The sequence below is a fragment of the Ochotona princeps genome, chromosome 4 (genome assembly GCF_030435755.1).
Source record: "Ochotona princeps isolate mOchPri1 chromosome 4, mOchPri1.hap1, whole genome shotgun sequence".
Taxonomy (NCBI): domain Eukaryota; kingdom Metazoa; phylum Chordata; class Mammalia; order Lagomorpha; family Ochotonidae; genus Ochotona; species Ochotona princeps.
This window is the reverse complement of record NC_080835.1, coordinates 83,455,228-83,462,564: the sequence shown is the minus strand read 5'-3', so window position 1 is coordinate 83,462,564 and position 7,337 is coordinate 83,455,228.

Here is a 7,337-nt window from a genome sequence, read left to right as displayed (position 1 = left end):
ATGGCTTTTGGCCATTCTCTGCTGCGTTCCCAGGCCGCAAGCAAGGAGCTGCATGGGAACTGGATCAGCCTACATATGAGCTACATATGAGCTTGCAGGGGTGAGGATTAGCCAATTGAGCCATTGCGCTGAGCCCAGATATGTTATTCTTACAATGCAATAATTAATTGATTTTTTTTCTTATACAAGAAACTGCAATTGAATGTTGGGAGATTCTATAACCTTTCTGAGGATCCAGAAGTTATGTTATATAAAACTGTGATTTAAATTCAGGATGTCTCACTCTGAAAGTTTTTCTCTTGCCCACTATGAGAAAGTGGTATCACAAATGCATGAACAATGCTTGGGATTTGGTAAATGTTAAATGCTAGCTTTATTTCTTTGAAAAAAAATCCATTTTTTTCAGCTTCTATTATCCCTAACAATGAGTACTTTTTCAATCTTATTTCTATTCCTTCTATAAATGTGATTTGAATACCTATTATTATGATCCAGCATTGTTCTTAGTTCTAAGAAATAGTGACAAAAAATTCCAGAGAAAAATTCCTACTCTATGGATCTTTCACTCTAGTGCTTAGGCTTGGATATAAAAGATAGGAAATAGAAGCATAATATATAGTACATTTGATGATAAATAATAAGGAAAATAACAAAACAGGATAAAGGAATAAAGTATTGTGGCATGCAGTAAGAGATAAATTATGAAATACTTTCCATCAAATATTTATGAACCTGTTTCTTTAGAAAATGACAGTAGTGATAAATTGAAAATCTTAAACCATGTGCGAATCAAATAAAATAATAGATGTCAATGCACTGCAAATTGTATGATTAACATATTCCACATGAAAATAGAATACATATTGTAATTCATATTTAATTTGAAGAAAAAAAATCGACCCAGGAAAGTAAGAAAGAAATAAAAAGCAAAATATTACAGCCTTAGGCAAAAGTTATGTAAGAGTGGTGCTTTGAGTTACAGATAGTATTACCCAGTGCTCCTAGGCAGAGATATCAAAAAGTTAATAGAAAATGGCATTAAAAGATAAGTCTAGTTTGGTGCAAAAGCTTGAAATCCATAGAAGGTCTTATTGTTTTCATAATTTGCAATTTCCACGAATTTTGTTAAAACCCAGTGTATGTTCAGTGACATTTTATAATTTGAGTAGCAATGCAGTAAAATATTCCAATAGATGATTCCAATAATGTCACAGTAGCAAATCTAACATAGGGTTCATTTTAAAATTTATTTTATAGTCCCAATTTTATTAATGTAAATTTGCAACATACTCTGCAAATAATTTCTTCCACAGGAATAGATTTCCTTTTCTTTAAAATTATATGTTAGATGTAACAAATAGAGCTGAATATTCCCAGGGTCAATGTGAAAAATGAAATTAAAATTCATCAAGAAGAAACTGTAGTTCTAACAAGCAACATTTTTGTACCCATATTCCTACTATTTAGTATCATATAGTTTCAGTTTCTAATAGGATTAAATTCACAGGCAGCACTGAATATTAGAGGGAATGGTCTTTTTTTGGTGCTTGTCTGCCTGGCTAGCTAAACATCAAATATGCCCAGATACTTTCGATACAGTGATGGGTGTATAATGTGACTATAAGCTCACAAACCCAGAGAAGTGAAGCACTTGTTGACACTTAGAATCTGAATGATCAAGACATAGCAAGAGGTCGAGAATTCAGATTTGCAGCAAAAGCACAATGACAGCAACTTGGGTCACAATAACGCACAGTCATCAAGTACAAAAGGATATCTAAAATTACTTAAGTACTTTCCACTGGGAAGAGGGCCAAATTCTTTTATCTGCAGTTCATAGGGAAGCAATTTGCCTTCTGAAAGTTGACACACAGCTGTCATAGCCTTGTGTTTTCTTATGATTAATAAATCCTGGCACTTTTGTTACTTGGAGCTTCAACAATCACTGGTGGATGAAATTAGAAATAGATGAAAAGGGAGTCTAGTGATACTTTCCCTTCCACGACTTTCAAAACAAAGTTCTTTGAAGAGCTCTTTCTAATATGGCATTTGTTTCCCCCTGCTTCAATCATTCAGCAATGTTAGGACCATAGCTAGATAAATCTCATCATTTCTGTATAGATGTGATCAAGTGACAATGGAGACTGAAATAGTTATCTTCCCAAATATTATAACACTACCTCTCAAATCCAGAGTTTGAAACTGTTCTTCAAATTCATAGAGTTTCAAGCTCATTTAAACTACGAGTTTTTTCTTATCAGAAGTCTAGTATCTTAGTGTTCCTGCAATATCTGCTACTCCCATAGTTTACTCTCCCATTCATGCCTCTTAGTTGTTAAAACTACTAATCATCCAATGTAAGAAAAATGTAGGCATTATCTGAGGTTTGCTTTTGTTTTTGCTTTTGTTTCCCACAACTAGCTGACCAAGTATGGGGTCTGTAAATTTTTCCTGTTAACAAGCTTACATGTGTATCTTGAGCTATTCATTTCCATTGTCATTCTGTTGTCACAATAGTTCAAGTTTATTCTCATCTTTTCCTTAAAATACTGCACTGGACTCCTAAGAGGTTTCCATTCTAGCATCTTTCACATCTGATTCCTTTTCCTTTATTGGTCTTTCTGAATAGAAATGAACTGTACTATTCCCTACTGATTCTATTTGTACATCAACAACTCATAATATTTACATATTTAAATTGGGTCTTATTAATATGATACTAGTCATTCACATACAATTTATAGACATGTTGTATTCCACCCTATGTAACAGAACATTTTGTACTGAATAATCTTTTTTTTTCCTATGGCCTATTACATACTATTTAACCTTTAAGTATGTTAAGTGTGTTATTTATAAAATAATCTCTAGTTTTCAATATCAGGTAAATTTAGACTGTCACTGAATTTTGCATTTTGCTTTTAATTTGGAATTATTACAGCTCTCCACAATCATTGCTGCTGTTGTATGTTCCATTTTAGAAAGTGTACAATTAGTAGAGAGCAGATTTCATTCTTTTAAATACTGGAAGATACCCTTCAAAATTCTCTGGAAGTCTTGGCATACAGAGATTCTTGTTGAATATAAAGGAATGTTGAATGGTAGGCCTTTATGCTTATTTGATCCCAGTGTTCAATTTTTATTATTGAACATAGTTTCATTGACAGTAATGGCTGCATATACTCTTCAAATAGTACATTATGTAATTTTTAAATGAGTGAAATTGTTATCTTATTTGAATATGCAAATTAATCAATGTTCATAGTAATTACAGCATGCATATGTGTGTATGTGAGATATCTGGGTATGCATCTGTATTTATATGTTATCTACAAAGAAATATCATTAATTCCACCCCCCACAATATAGTATGCATTTTAAAGCTCAGTAACATTACAATCTGAAGAATATTCTTCAACCTTAGATGCTTTTTGCCTTTGGATTAGTAGATAATGTTAATCCTTAGAAAGTATTATTAAGTTATTGTATTTCATAAAGATTGCTAAGCATTAATTGAGGGGCTAGTACTGTGAAGCTGTGGATTAAATCCCCACCTGTGACACCAACACCTCAAATGACACTGATTTTTATTCTGGGATTTCTTTTCTCATTAAGCTTCATGCTTACTGCCTGGCAAAGGCACAGAAGATGACCTAATTACCTAGGACCCTGCCACACACATGATATATGGGTGGAGTTCTAGGATCCTGGCTTTTTTTTCTGCCCCAGATCTGGCTATTGCTTTGTGGAATCCTGCATTTCAAACTATTAAAGAAAAGGGAGAAAGAACGAGAGAGAGAGAGAGAGAGAGAGAGAGAGAGAGAGAGAGATCTATTTCATCTATTTCTACTACATTGAAAGCCCAGAGTTGCAGTGTGGTGGGCTAAGCCTCTGCCTATAGTACTAACATCCCATATGGATGCTAGTTTGTGCACAGGCAGCTCCAGTTCTGATCCAGCATCCTAGTTATGTTGAAAACTTGTTTCAAATTTTCTGCTGAAGTCTGTTCACTTACTTGTCATTAATTTGAAAGCTGTGAGCAATCTATGCTTAATATCTTCATTGGAGCAGCCTCCATCTTTAATGTGGAAGCTCAGTACTGAGAAAATACAACATGAAGAAAAATAAAATGTCTCTAGGAAAACAGAATTATGTACCTACTTGATAAAACTGTGGTGCTATAAACCAATCATCGTTACCAAGTACATTCTAGAAATACCATTTTATATTTTCCAGAAATCTAAAAAAAACATGTGGATACTTCTGTGTAAGTTTATGGAAAAGCCCCAATAACTAGCTCCTCTTGTCTTCGTACATAAACTTTCAGATCCAATTAATGTATTTCTAATTCACATGAATGATTTTCATTATTTATAGATTCTGTAAAAATTTACTAGTTATCACAGTATCAACATGTATAATAACTTCTGTGGTCACTTACATAGAGCAGGGAAAAAAGTCTGTATCACCAGACAAGCGCATTTGTACCTGGGATCTGACAAGGTGAGGTTTTGCCTTCTTGTTCCAACTTCCACACTGCCAAATAGTTGCTTCACCCAACCTGTGCTTTTACACATTTTGGTGTTTTTGCTACTAATTTAAGGGTTTGAAATGGCTCCCCAAGCAGTGCTGAAGTGTGAAGAAGGCAGAGATCTGTCTTGCAGAAGTACATGTGTTAGATAAACTTTAGTTTGGCATGCCATTTAGTACTATTGCCTGTGAAAGCAGTGTTCATGAATACAACACATAAATTAAATAAGATATTGCAAGTAACGTGAATCAACTATTTGCATTTCAGTTGTTCCTGTCAGTCTTCTGAATTTTGTTGAGAAGTTTGCAAATATTTGTTGATGAGCATTTAGATTGGTGTGGTCCAACAACAGGAACAATAAAATTATGCCATTATATGTAACAACAGGTTTACACACACACACACACACACACACACACACACACACGGTATAAGAGGATTAATACATTGCATTTCCAAATTTCATTATGCGTTTCCATAGTTTGTCATAAATTTCCAGTCATGAGTATAATATATGCCACAATTTTTTAAGCTTCATTTTTATTTTTATTTCAAAGGTAGAGTAACAGAGAGAGAATGAAAGAGATCTTCCATCGTTTTGCTCACTCCTCGATGTCGTTGTCAGAAAGTGGCATAGAAAATGGGACAATAAATTTTGGGAAAGAGGCGCTGAGAGCAGAAACAGGGAGCAAACGCATGGTCAAATTGAATTTATTAGAGACAGATTCAAAGAGGTGGCCATCTGCCAAGTCTTAGATGGAGTGACCACATGGTCAAGGTCCAGTCCTCCAGCAGGCTGGACTTCAGTTTTGAGTTTTGCTTGTCTTGAACTTTGGAGTTCCTAGGTGTGGGGGATTTCCAAGAAAATTGAGAAATGATTGGGGATAGACCAACTTACCAACCTTGGTAGGTGTTACTCCTTGGGGGTGAAGAAATGCAGAGACCAGAATGGTAGACAGGCTAGACTGATCTTTTAAATGCAGTACAAAAATTCCTGGTGGAGATTCACTATTTATCCCAAAGGCATAAGGCACTACAGCTGCAAGGGATAAGCCAGGTGCCAGAAACTTTTTCTGGGTTTCCCATATTGGTAGAGGAGTCCAAGGACCTGAGCTATCCTCTCCTGCTTTCCCTGGCCATATGCAGGGAGCCAGATTCGAGGTGGAGCAGCTAGGACCCCAACCAATGCCCACTTGGGATACTAGCATCCCAGGCAGAATCTTAAGCTACCATGCCATGCCACTGGTCCCCATAATTTTAAAATATCATGGATGTGATTGTTTGAATATGTTTTTCAATGGAAAAAAATGTTTAATCAAAGCAAGAACCAGGCAACTTTTTCAATATCAAATACTCATAGTTGAGCTCAAATAAGAGGTATAAAAATACTGATGACATTATACAAAAACGTTCACAAAAACGTTTGTCAAGTAGGAAGTAAAAAGCTGCCTTTCATCAAAAATAGCCTTGTAAAATAAAGTCTAATAGTTTTTACATTGCCTAGTTATAGTATCAATATATTAGTCACACACACACAGAGTTCATGTTGCCTCCCAGGATGTGCATTAGCAAAAAAGCTGCACTCAGAAGTGATGCTAAGATTTGAACTCAGGAGCTCCAATAGAAGCATCTTAGCCATAGTACCAAATGCTCAATTCTTCATTTTCTTCTTGCTTTGCAGGGGTTGAGAAATAAGATAGGGGTTCACTCTCTCTCAACCACTAAAGTTAAGATTTAACCTAAAAATCAGCACTTTTCACCCCCTGCAGCCCTGTGCTTTAGATCTATTTCAGATATGTGATGGAGAAGTAATATATCCTCTACTTCCAGCTTCTCTTCACACATAGAAGGTCTATTCAGGACACAGGAAGTCAAGGATACTGTTGTCTGTTTGTCTCTCCCATAGATTATCCACTTTTTTTGTTTGTTTTGTAATGGAAAGTCAGATATACAGAGAGAAGGAGAGACAGAGATAAAGATCTTCCATCCACTGCTTCACTTCCCAAATGGTCTCAAAGACCAGAGCTGAGTTGATCTGATGTTCAGAGCGAAGAGCTTCTTCCAGGTCACCCAGGTGGGTGCAGGTTCCCAAGGCTTTGGGCCACCCTCCACTGCTTTCCCAGGCAACAAGCAAGGAGCTAGATGGGAAGCAGAACCCATGCATGAACTTGCAACCATATGGGAATCAGCATTTAGAGTTAGAATATTTCTAAGATATAGATTCAGCAACAAGAAAAATGTGCAGTACCTATGAGTAATAAAAAAGAAACTGATCCATACACAGAGTAAAATGAAATTGTTCTTGTTAAACAACAAAATAGGAAATTCTCAAAATATAATTAAAATACACACAAGTAAAAAATAATAGCATGTCTAAAGGATTAAATAGATTTTTTGATAAATATTAAAGGGGAAAAAGAAGAATAGGGAAATGAGGAAGGGAGGGGAGAGTATGGTTATCTTACAATTATATCTATAAAGTACATTAAGTCTGTTCTTTTTATATTAAAACAAATTTTTTAAAATAGAGAATATCAATAAGGAGATGATAATTACAAAATAAAAACTGAACGGAAATGCTAAACTTGAAAATTGCAATAATAAAAATGAGAAATTAGCTAGAGTAACTGAACATTGAATTTCATCTGCTGGAGGAATCAGTGTACTTGAAAACAGACTGACAGAAATTATGTAACCTAAAGAACAGAACACAGAAGAAATAAAATGAACAAACGCTCATGGAAATCTGAGATTCAATTAAATATACCAACATACGTGCATACACACATACACGAAGTTACTTTAC